This window comes from Geotrypetes seraphini, chromosome 3 (assembly GCF_902459505.1).
Source record: "Geotrypetes seraphini chromosome 3, aGeoSer1.1, whole genome shotgun sequence".
Lineage (NCBI taxonomy): Eukaryota > Metazoa > Chordata > Amphibia > Gymnophiona > Dermophiidae > Geotrypetes > Geotrypetes seraphini.
The window spans coordinates 304,566,798-304,579,228 of record NC_047086.1 but is presented as its reverse complement, the minus strand read 5'-3'; positions in this window follow the sequence as shown (position 1 = coordinate 304,579,228).

Genomic DNA, 12,431 nt, shown 5'->3' with positions numbered 1-12,431 from the left:
ACGATATTACAATAGTCCAGGGTAGAAAGCACTAGTGATTGCACTAGTAATCTAAACGATAGTGGGTCGAAGTATTTTTTGATGGTCTTTAATCTCCATAACATCGTGAAACATTTTGTTGCCACAATATTTGTGTGTTCAATCATAATGAGGTGTGTGTGTCCAATGTGACTCCCAATATTTTTATTGTGTTGGTAATTGGGTAATCATGGTCTTTTATATGTAGCGTTGAATTGGCAATTTTATCCGTTGGGCTTGCAAGGAAGATTTTTGTTTTTTTTCTGTGTTAAGTTTCAGTTTGAAGTTGCTTGTCCAATGTTCTATTTCGGTCATTATATGAGTAATGTATTTTGAGGTTTCATTTGTTATGCTATTCACTGGGATTAGGATGGAGATGTCGTCTGCATATAAGTACTAGATCAGGTTTGGTTTTGCAGTGGGTGTCCTAGAGAGGATATGTAAATGTTGAATAGGGTAGGTGAAAGTGGTGAACCCTGTAGGGCTTAATATGAATTGAATGTGAGTGAACCAGGTTGTGGATGTGTGGTATGGGTGAAGTGGTTGAGTTGGAGTCGGAGATCTGATTCTGATTCTGTGGCAGTCTTTGGCGGGAAGAGGGGGAGGGCAGCCCCTCCTTCTCCTTTGTTGTAGTGACAAGCAGGCTGACTAGTTTTCAGCACTGTTTGTAGGCTGGCTGAGAACTTTTCAGCAGCTTGTTTGATACATAGATAAATTGTCTGAAATAAGTTTTTAAGAATGATAAAAGAATATTGGAAATGTTATAAAATGTTAATGTATATTCAGTGGACAGAACGAATATGGTTTCTAAAACTTTTAAACGTAGAAGAGCTCCCTGTAAGTAGGTTTCAGGTTTGTTTGGGGAACTTACCGAAACAAAATGAAAAAGGGTAGAAATACATTTGTGTAATTATTAAAACAGACAGTCAGAAAGGCATATATTTAAAAACAAAACTAATTATAATGAAAAAAAAGAGAGAAGGATCAAAACAAAAGGGAGGAAACAAACAAACAAAAAATAATCTAGCACTTTGTAGAAAAGATTAAAATGAATAAGAAAAGCAAGGAGCAAAGTCCCATTACAGTCCTTAAAAGGACTATTATACTTCAAATGCGTCTTTAAAAAGAAAGGCCTTCAAGCTAGTTTTAAATTTATCAAGTGATGAACTTTCTCTTATATAGTTTGGTGCTGAGTTCCAGACGGTATCACAGAAAAGATATTAGTATGCATGGTGCCAATGTGTCTTAAAGAGGGAATGGATAACAGGTTTTTGATAAGAAGAACGTAATGTGCGATGGAGGTTGTGGGGGATTAATAACCTGTTGATGAAATCAGGTAGACCGGAAGCTATGGTTTTATGTATCAGTAACATTATTTTATAAGTAAATCGATGATCTATGGGAAGCCAATGGGAGTTAATCAAAAGTGGTGTGACATGATCAAATTTTCGAGCTTTTAAGTTGAAATGATTTTAATGGCAGTATTTTGAGTAATTTGGAGATGTTATCTTTATTTCTTAATGATGCCTTTATATAATGCATTGCAACAGGATCAAGATACAATGCAGATAGAATTGGAAAGAGTAAAAAGTGATTTGACAGCCAGAAAAAAAAAACAGTGTTAGTGCATAGGGATGTCCTGACTTTCTGTATCTAAATACCAAGGTCACTCAAACCTTCACAGCCCTGCTGGACTCCTATCACTTTCCTGTGGACTCATTTTTGGAGACACAGGATAAGGGAAAGAAGTCAGACTCTGAATTCAGCTTGAGGTATGTGGCACCTTTGATTTTGGGCACTTGCGGCTGCCCCAATGTTAATACTACCAAAGAAGGTCAGGATAAATTAACTTTAATTAATACAGAGGCCAGAATCAGTTTTACAGATAGAGCAAAAAAAAAAAAAATGGAAATTTGTGAGATTCAAGTTCAAGTTTATTTTTAACTTATTGAATAGCTTAATTTAATTTGCTAAGCAATTTACAAATAAAAACAAGGTGTACACATAAGCTTATTTATAGTAAATTACATGAGTTTGACATATTGACATACAAACTAACAGATACATAAGGAAAAAAGGGCAGAACTACAATTGTATTAATAAAGCACAAAAGAAGACATGAATGGTGAAAACAATAGGAATGGAGAATAAATAAATTAAAGGCGTCTTTAAAAAGGAAGCTCTTCAGATTGCTTTTAAAATGGTTTAGGTCATTTTCTTCTCTTAAATGCTGAGGTAAGGTGTTCCATAATTGTGGGGCCATTACAGAGAAGATATCATGATGACGAGTTCCGATAACTTTCAGTAATGGAATTGTTAAGAGTTTTTGATTAATGGATCTTAAAGAACGTGATATATTATGGGGAATAAGTAGTTATTAATGAATTGGGGTTCGTTCAAAGACAGTGTTTTAAAAAAACTAAAAGCAGGATTTTAAAGGTAATGCGATGAGTAACAGGAATCCAATGTGATTCGATCAGGATTGCAGACAGAGCTTGATAGGTGTGGAAGAGGTTTAATGAAACCTGGACCCAAGAGGCAGGTCTTAGTGCCCATACAAATATGGATTCCCTACTTATTCAGACTTTCCTTTCTAACCTCCGTTCTCCTTTGCAGATTCTGGTCAAACAAATGATTTCAGAATGGCCCACTAGTTCTTGTGCAGAATTTCAGATTGGAAAAAGGAGCAGTGCGGGATTTGAACCCCCAAGCCTCAGGTTCCTTAGGCTGTAGCGCTAACCACTACGCAACACTCTCCTACGCTTTTAGATCTCTAAGCCTTGGGAAATCCTGCATTATCAGGGCCAGCTACCTACCTGGGGACCGCGTCTGTCCACTCCTCGCGGAAGAGGGGGTCACGGGTTTCGTAGCGGGGGGCCCCTGTCTCCGATTGAGATGGTAATAATCCATCTAGAAGTACTGGATGTTTTAATTGCGGAGACCCTGGTCACTGGCTTAATCAATGCCCATCTGGCTGGTGCCCAAAGCGCCCTTCGGACGGACTTTGGTGCAAAGAGGGGAAACCCTGTATACCAGCTGCCCTTGATATTGTTGACATGTTCTTCCGATAACCTGAAGTTTTTTCCCACTACAAATGAAACTGCTCAGACTATGGTGAACATTTTACTTTGCGAAAATCATCCCTAGGTGGGGATGTCCCACACACATCAACTCAGATAATGGTCCTGCTTTCACTGCCAGAGTATGCAAAGATTTAGCTATCGCACTCCACACTGAGTGGAAATTTCATCTCCCATATCACCCACAGAGTTCCGGTATTGTCGAACGCATGAACAGGACCATTAAAGATAAAATCTGGAAAGCCACAGCTGGCACATTTGTGAATGGAAAAATATTCCTTCCTATTGTTTTAGCTGAAATTAGGATGTTGCAAAATTAAAATGTGTTTTTCTTTTCTTTTTCTTAGCAGCGGTTCGGATATATGCATGCCCATCCCAGTTTTGGCACTAGGATATTTCTGGTGTTTTCCAGGGATCCTCTTTGTCACTGCAGAGATAAAGACGATCCAAAGAGACATTAGCTTTTCTAAATATGAGATGGTTATGCTATGCATTATTTGTCCATATACTTTACTCATGTGTTCATCTCTGTTTTGTTTTTCTATAACAATGTGTTTATTTCCAGAGATAAGTTCAGCTCTGAACACTTGACCGATGGAAGAATAGTTTGAAGCCTAGAGCTATGTGTTTTGTGTTTTGTCTGTGCCATGTGGTCTGTGTTTTGTCTACTTGTTTTGGTTTGAGGGGTACCCCAGGATACATAATATTGGCCATTTCTAGAGCTAGCTCTTTTCCCACTTTTTACTAGCCCAAATGCGCAATGTTCTTTTTTCCCTATAACTTGCATAAGCTAAATGTAGCTTAGTTAGGGGTTATATATTTTAAGAAAAGGTTTTATTCTATATCTATACAGTGTTTATTCTATGGTGCTCACTAGATATGAACCATTCAGTACACATTTCTGACATAATTTTTTTAATACATTCAGTACAGAATTATGGTCTCTCTGAATTGCCATAATAGTTATATGCAGCACACAAAAACATATCTTTTTGAAATGTCTGATTAAGAACCTTAAGTACTTGAATATTGTCTCTCTTTTGCCATAACTATAACAAGTAAATGCATTAATATTGTCACATGTTGCCACATTCAGTACAGGCAACCTGGTCTCTCTCTCTACATTCAGTACAGGCAACATGGTTTCTCTCCCGTTTTCTATCTCTTATTTGGATCACACTGAAGTACAGCTGCTGAATGATATCGGGACTCTTTTCAAATCCCTCCCTGTATGCACAGACATCATTTCATCTCAAGGGTGAACACAGATCCTGTGCACATTTCATCCCAAGCGTGCATCTCACCAGTTTAAAGAGACTGTAATTCATCTTCCTGTACCCTGACTGCAAAGACTTTTACACAATGTTTCCTGTTCATCGGATATAGCCACCTTCCTAAGAACGCTTTGCTGTACAATTCCACCTATTTAACCTATTCTACGGACATTCCAGACTTTATTTCATATGCTGTACATCTACTACCTCTTGGTATGGGCAATGAGACATTTCATAAGCTGCTGAACTTTATTGAACAACTTAAGAAAACCTCCAAAGAAGTGAATCATACTATCACTTTTGAAAATGAACAGATTGCACAAAATTTGCTCCGAGATGCTCATGTCTCAAGTTTGGGAACTTTTCTTTGAGTATTCGCCCACTGCAGACCATGTATTTAATGTTTTAATTCACCCTATCTTAACTATTCTACAAATTTTGCTATGATTCTCCTTTGCTGTAGAATGAAACACGTGTACATTTCTTTTCTCACAAGGTTCCTTTTAGCTTGTAAGGCAGTTATACATGAATTTCCAGTATCTTCTCTGACACTTGCTAATTTGGTTCTAATTTGGTTTCAATTTGGCATGGCCTATTGCATTACCATTACCAGGGTCAGAGATAATATTATCCCATATCCCATACTTACATACTCTCTTATGACATCTTTGTACCTTTTTGCCTGAGCCTCCTGAGAAAGTTTCCTGCATCCCTTATGCACCGTTCATTCGCTCAACGACGGGTAAGATATAGATACGACCTATGCAACCTAAGACAGAGGTTTGAACTCATAATGGGAACTGTTCATCTTCATAGCTTGGAGGACAGCTATGATATACTGTTAGAGATTGGCAAGGCATAAGCGAGGCAAGCTGGCTAAGGGTACCACAAGTTTGCTTTCATTTCAAAGAATATGGAAGATGTCAGCATAGCTGTTGCAGGCGTTCAACATTTTGGTTGGCATAGCTGGTGTCACTCAAGGCCTATGGGAAATTGTATCAATCTGACTCTGGCATGGGGATGCAGATAGACCCTGAGGGCAGGAAGACGGTTTCAAGTAGTCCTGATTAAATCATGATTAGCTAAAATGTGTTAATGTATTAATCAGAAACTATTGTCCGAGGCATACTGGAAATTTAACTACAGCCTAGTATTCCTTTTTGGAAATTATAGGTATGCTTCACTGATGCCGCATTAGATTTTGCTTTAGGTGATATTTACTGGCTCTGTGGAGACCTCCGGCTCCGTGTTAAACTACTCAGCCAGTAGATAGGCCAGTGCGCTTTAGCTATACATAGATGAGATAGGGGTCCCAAGAGGGGTCCCAGATGAATTCAAGGCCCGAGACCAGGTTAAGGCTAGGTTTGAGTCCCTTATTATTATCAATAAGAATGTTGATTGGATTAATTATCCTGTTGCACCTTTATTCCTGACAATGCAGGTCCCACGGGTAAGGTTACTATGGCCATTAAACGTAATTCTGGTTTATCTAATCCTTGGGATCTGTATTTTATTTGGATGCAGGGGTGGGTGAAAGACCTTCTTATTGTTATAATCTTTATTATTATCTGCACTCTTGTTGCTTATGTAATTTTAGACTGTTCCTGCGCTGTTTGACTCATATTACAGCCCCTAAAACCCCTCCTCAAGAGACATATCTAGAATATCTCTCCCTCCACGCTCATGCTGTGCATTTATGATGTCATTTTCATGACGTAAGAGGGGATTGAAAGGAAAGGATAGGTTTTCTGTCTCTGTCTATGAAAGGACACATTTAAAAAGGACACACATATTTTATGTCTTTTGTTCCTGCCTGTGCTGGAGGTAATCAGATGCAGAATGTTTGTGTTTACTCTCTCGATGGTTTGGGAAGAGGTCATTTAATCATGTTAATGAAGTTTCATCTTTAAGACAATACAGGCTCAAACCCCCCTGCCATGTACATATCCTGCTCACACACCCCCTCCCCTCTCTTGTCCATCCCCCTTTTCCTGTGATGATTACCACTGACCCATGTTCAAGGATATATAAATGAATGCAGACTAATAATAAAACAGGCTATCCCTTTAGAACTCTGTATGTGTATCTTTCTTTCTAAGGGGAATTGCCTCCAGACGTTTGTAATAGATGATAGAATGTTTGCAGGACGATTTCGGGACCAAGAAATGGATCCTGTTCGTTTCAAACGTCATCACATATATTCACAGAAAGAGGCTCCTGCCTCATTAAACCCTGCCTCAGCTGGCTGCCATCAACCTGTAGTGGCACCTAACCTGACAGTGCCACTGAATATTGGTTCTATCTGGCCATAGTGAAACTGATCAGTTGAGGGGTGGTGTCGGTAAGGTTACCAGATTTCCTCTTTAAAAAAAGAGGACACTTGGCCCTGCCCTGTTCTGCCCCATACTGCCCTAGCCCCACCCCACTCTGACTCTAGCCCCGCTCTTATGCAAATCTCATATCTCTTTCCAATTTGGGAGGTGGGCACAGGATGAGGGTAATTCTATAGCTGAGAGCTTGATAGGAGCCTATTCTATAAAGGAACATATTCACCTGCTTTTCTTTATAGAATACTAGTGTAACCAGGAAAGAGACTTGGGAGTACTGGTCGACAAGTCGATGAAGATGTCCGCGCAATGTGCGGAGGCAGCGAAAAGGGCGAACAGAATTCTTGGAATGAATAAGAAGGGGATCACGAACAGATCAGACAAGGTTATCATGCCACTGTGTCCAGCACTGGTCGCCGTACATGAAGAAGGACATGGTACTATTCAGAAGGGTCCAGAGAAGAGCGACTAAAATGGTTAAGGGGCTGGAGGAATTGTCATACAGTGAGAGATTAGAGTAACTGGGCCTCTTTTCCCTTGAAAAGAGGAGACCGAGAGGGGACATGATCGAAACATTCAACATAATGAAGGGAATAGACTTAGTAGATAAAGACAGGTTGTTCACCCTCTCCAAGGTAGGGAGAACGAGAAGGCACGCTCTAAAGTTAAAAGGGGATAGATTCCGTACAAATGTAAGGAAGTTCTTCTTCACCCAGAGAGTGGTGGAAAACTGGAACGCTCTTCCAGAGGCTGTTATAGGGGAAAACACCCTCCAGGGATTCAAGACAAAGTTAGACAAGTTCCTAATGAACCGGAACGTATGCAAGTAAGGCTAGTCTCAGTTAGGGCACTGGTCTTTGACCTAAGGGCTGCCGTGTGAGTGGACTGCTGGGCACGATGGACCACTGGTCTGACCCAGCAGCGGCAATTCTTATGTTCTTATTCGAGGGGCTGCTGAAAAGTTCTCAGCTCAAGAAGAAAATGATGTGGAGCCATGAAACCTACAAGTTATTCCACACTTTCTTGACACTTTTCATTTCAACAAGAGAAAATGAAACCAAAAGTGTTAAGAAAAGTGTGAAATAACTTGTAAGTTTCATGGCTCCACATCATTCTCTTCTTGGTTGAGCTGACAACTTTTCAGCGGCCCAATGTATTGTGATGTCATAATGCCTCATTCCACCAATGACTATGAGCCAACCTCATTGGTGATGTCACAATGATTTGGTTTCCCTATACTTGTGTCCATTTACTAGATGCATTTGCCTCATTGAAACGAAAAGTGTCAAAGAAGTGTGGAGTAACATGTAAGTTTCATGGCTCCACATCATTCTCTTCTTGGTGCCTATAAGTTGGGCTTAAGTACTTATACCAACCATAGATCTGGCTTAAATGTGTGTGCCTAAAATTTGTTGATGCATATGTAAATTATTCTATTGTTACGCATGAAGGTGTGAGTTCCACTCATACTCCAACTATATGTACACTTAATTGTAAAATGTGTGCTGTGTGAGATACACACATACCCCCAAATTTTGTATATGGTGCCTTATGCTGTATGCACAAATGGGTGTGTACTGATGATTTGCACCCACAACTTAATTATTTAATAAGCTTAATTGGAGCTGATAATTGACAATTAACACCTCATACTTGTTAGGCGTATTCTATAAAGTGTTATGCACCAGTTCTAGGGCTAGATTCACTTACCATTCGATCCGTGTCCGTTTGCTTTAAGCTTGCTGGTTAAAACCATTGGCTTGCACTGTGGGGAAGGGCAGAAGAGTCGGGGCAGCAGGAGAGATTCGGGGCGAGAGCAGGAGATTGGCGCAGGCAGGAGATCGGGGCTGAGAGCAGGAGATCGGGGCAGGCAGCAGATCAGGGCTGAAGGCAGGGCAGTTGGAAAGGACCTGAGCGACTGGTTCTAAGCTGTCACTTATTTTGGATTGGTCAGCCCAGTCGTATCCCTCTTTTTTTTTTTTTTTTTTTTTTGTGAATCGCGGCCCTGCCTACTTTGCATGCTATTTCCCCTCATTTGCATGTACGGATCAGAATCGTATCAGTACACGGGTTGGAGGGAAATCGGGTCGCAAACCCATCGGTACAGGAACAGTTTGCTTAGTGAATCTAGCCCCTAGTGTCTGAATCTGAAAAGAGGGAATGGCCAGGAAAGGAGCATGGGCAGATCAAGTTCAAGTTTCAAGTTTAATAGTGTTTGATTTTTATGCAATGTCATATATTTCAATGCGTATAACATGTATCCATTATATAAAAGAAAACAGGGTGGACAAAATAAAATAAGACAATACATACATATCATTTTTGTTCTATTACAAACTGATACAAACTGGTACAAATGGATGATGGAAGGGACTACAATTTATAAAAAAGGGGAACATTTGAGGTAAGAACACAAAGGATGGGATCACTTGAGGAAGGTATAAAATGAATAAGATGAAGATATTTTAATAGTTTGTATAGATTTAGTTTTATTGAACAGACTATGTGATATTAGCCTCTTTATAGAAAAAAGATTTTAGGAAATGTTTAAATGTTTAAATGAGATGACCTATTCGTTTAATTAATTATTCTATCTATATGTTGAATGCATCTTTATAAAGGAAACCTTTTAAGGCGCGCTTAAATTTATCTAAGGATGGTTCGCCACGTAAGTAAATTGGCAAATTGTTCAACTGCTGGGGAGCTAATACTGAAAAGATGGTTGCTCTTCTGGTCCCAATTATTTCCAAAGAAGGAATAGTTAGTAAATTTTGTTGTGTTGATCTGAGTGTCCTAAATGAAGAGTAAGGTATTAAGAGTCGGTCCAAGAATATCGGCATATGCGATTGTTGAATTTTAAATGTTAGTAATATTATTTTACGTTATTCTATGTGTAATAGGTAACCAGTGTGCAGCTTGTAAGAGTGGTGTAACATGATCATATTTTTTTGAATTCGTAATAATTTTTATTGCTGTATTTTGTATTATCTGTAATCTTATTTCTTTATTGGTTATACCGTGGTATAAAGTGTTGCAGTAATCTAACCTAGAAATGATTAGTGAATGAATAAGAGTGTTTAAGAACTTTAGTTAGTGATCTGATGAGACGTAATTTATTGAAGCAATTTTTGACTACAGAACTAATTTGGTTATGATAAATGAATTCTTGGTCCAGTGTTACTCCCGATATTTTTATTGTATTCACTTGTTGGAGAGGAATATTGTTTAGAAGTATCTGAGGTGAAAATTTTCCTTTTAATTCCCTTTTCCATGGGAAGAACATCACAGATGATTTTGTTGCATTTAATGCCAACATGTTGTCCAAGAATTTATGTACATAAGAACATAAGAACATAAGAAGCGCCATCTTCAGATCAGACCTTCGGTCCATCAAGTCCGGCGATCCGCACACGCGGAGGCCCCGCCAGGTATACACCTGGTTTATTTTATAGCCACCATATCTTTATATGCCTTTCTCAAGGAGATATGCATCTAGTTTGCTTTTGAAGCCTGGGACTGTCGATTCCGCAATAATCTCCCCTGGGAGAGTATTCCAGATGTCCACCACTCTCTGTGTGAAGCAGAACTTCCTGACATTAGTCCTGAACTTGTCCCCCCTTAGCTTCATTTCATGTCCTCTTGTCCGTGTCAAATTGGACAATGTAAATAATCTTCTCTGCTCTATTTTGTCGATTCCTTTCAGTATTTTGAAGGTCTCGATCATATCCCCCCGCAGTCTCCTTTTCTCAAGGGAGAACAATCCCAGTGTTTTAAGTCGATCCTCATATACCAGTTTCTCCATACCCTTCACTAGTTTAGTTGCTCGTCTCTGCACCCTCTCCAGCAGTTTTATATCCTTCTTTAGGTAGGGAGACCAATGTTGGACGCAGTATTCCAAGTGAGGTCTGACCATTGCCCTATAAAGCGGCATTATTACTTTCTCCGATCTACTCGAGATTCCTTTCTTTATCATGCCCAACATTCTATTTGCCTTCTTTGCCGCTGCCGCGCATTGTGCCGACGGCTTCAGGGTCCTATCTATCAGTACACCCAGGTCTCTTTCTTGTTCACTTTTTCCCAGAGTTGCACCTGTCATTTTGTACTCGTATTCCTTATTTTTACTGCCTAATGCATTACCTTGCATTTCTCCACGTTGAACCTCATTTGCCATTTCTCCGCCCATTTTTCTAACCGACACAAATCGCTCTGGAGTTCCTCACTATCCTCCTGCGATCTGATTGCCCGGCAGAGTTTTGTGTCGTCTGCAAACTTGATGATCTCACTGGATGTTCCGTTTTCCAAGTCATTGATATAAATATTAAAAAGGATCGGCCCAAGTACCGAGCCCTGGGGTACACCACTAGTCACTTTCTCCCAGTCAGAGAACTTCCCATTTATGCCCACTCTCTGCTTTCGGTTTTCCAGCCATTTGCCTATCCATCTTTGTATATCTCCCTCTATGCCATGGCTTTGTAGTTTCCTGAGAAGTAGTTTCCTGGAACTTTGTCGAACGCTTTCTGGAAATCCAAATTTGGAAATTATGTCCACCGGCTTTCCACTATCAATTTGCTCGTTCACGGTCTCAAAGAATTGGAGTAAATTCGTCAAACACGATTTCCCTTTCCTGAATCCATGTTGACTGGGTTTCATCAAGTCGTGTGTGTCCAAGTGCTGAACTATGCTATCCTTGATCAGTGATTCAATCATCTTGCCGGGGACAGACGTAAGACTCACAGGTCTATAGTTGCCCGGTTCTCCTCTCGATCCTTTTTTGAAAATTGGTGTGACGTTTGCTTTCTTCCAGTCGTCTGGTATCTGTCCAGTTCTGATTGACAGGTTTACAAGTTTTTGCAATAACTCTCCGATTTCAACCTTCAATTCCTTCAAGACTCTCGGGTGAATTTCATCCGGTCCAGGGGATTTGTCACTTTTAAGTTTGTCGATCTGGTAGTATATCTGATCCAAGTTCACTTCAACTGTGGTGAGGCTGTCCTCTATTTCTCCTTGTAAACAGTTTCTCCGCTTCAGGTATTGTTGAGGTGTCCTCCTTCGTAAAGACGGAGGCAAAGAAGGAATTTAGTTTGTCTGCGATTTGTTTATCTTCCTTGATGTACCCTTTTATTCCCTTGTCGTCCAGGGGTCCCACTGCCTCTTTTGCAGGTTTTTTCCCCTTCACGTATCTAAAAAAGGGCTTGAAGTTTTTGGCCTCCCGGGCTATTTTTTCCTCATAGTCCTGTTTTGCATCCCTCACCGCTTTGTGACATTTCTTCTGCTCATCTTTATGTTTGTTCCAGGCTTCGGTTGTCTTCGTGCATTTCCATATTTTGAAAGAGTCCTTCTTTTCTTTTATGGCTTCCTTCACCTGTATGGTAAGCCATGCCGGTTCTCCTTTGCCTTTAGTTCTCCGATCTTTAGAAATCCTCGGAATGTAGAGATCTTGTGCTTCTGCAATAGTATTTTTCAATAGGCACCATGCCTGATCTACTGTTTCAAGTTTGTCCACCATCTTCTCGAGTCGTTTTGTTACCATGGCTCTCAAGCAATCGTATTTACCCTTTTTAAAGTTTAAGGTGGTGGTTAAGGTTTTGGCATGTTTCCTTTTCCCGATGTCCAGTTTAAAGTTGATTACATTGTGATCACTCGTTCCCAATGGAGCCCTGACTTCTACTTCTGTTATCGGTCCCTTGAGACCATTTAAGACTAAGTCCAAGATGGCGTCGCCTCTTGTCGGC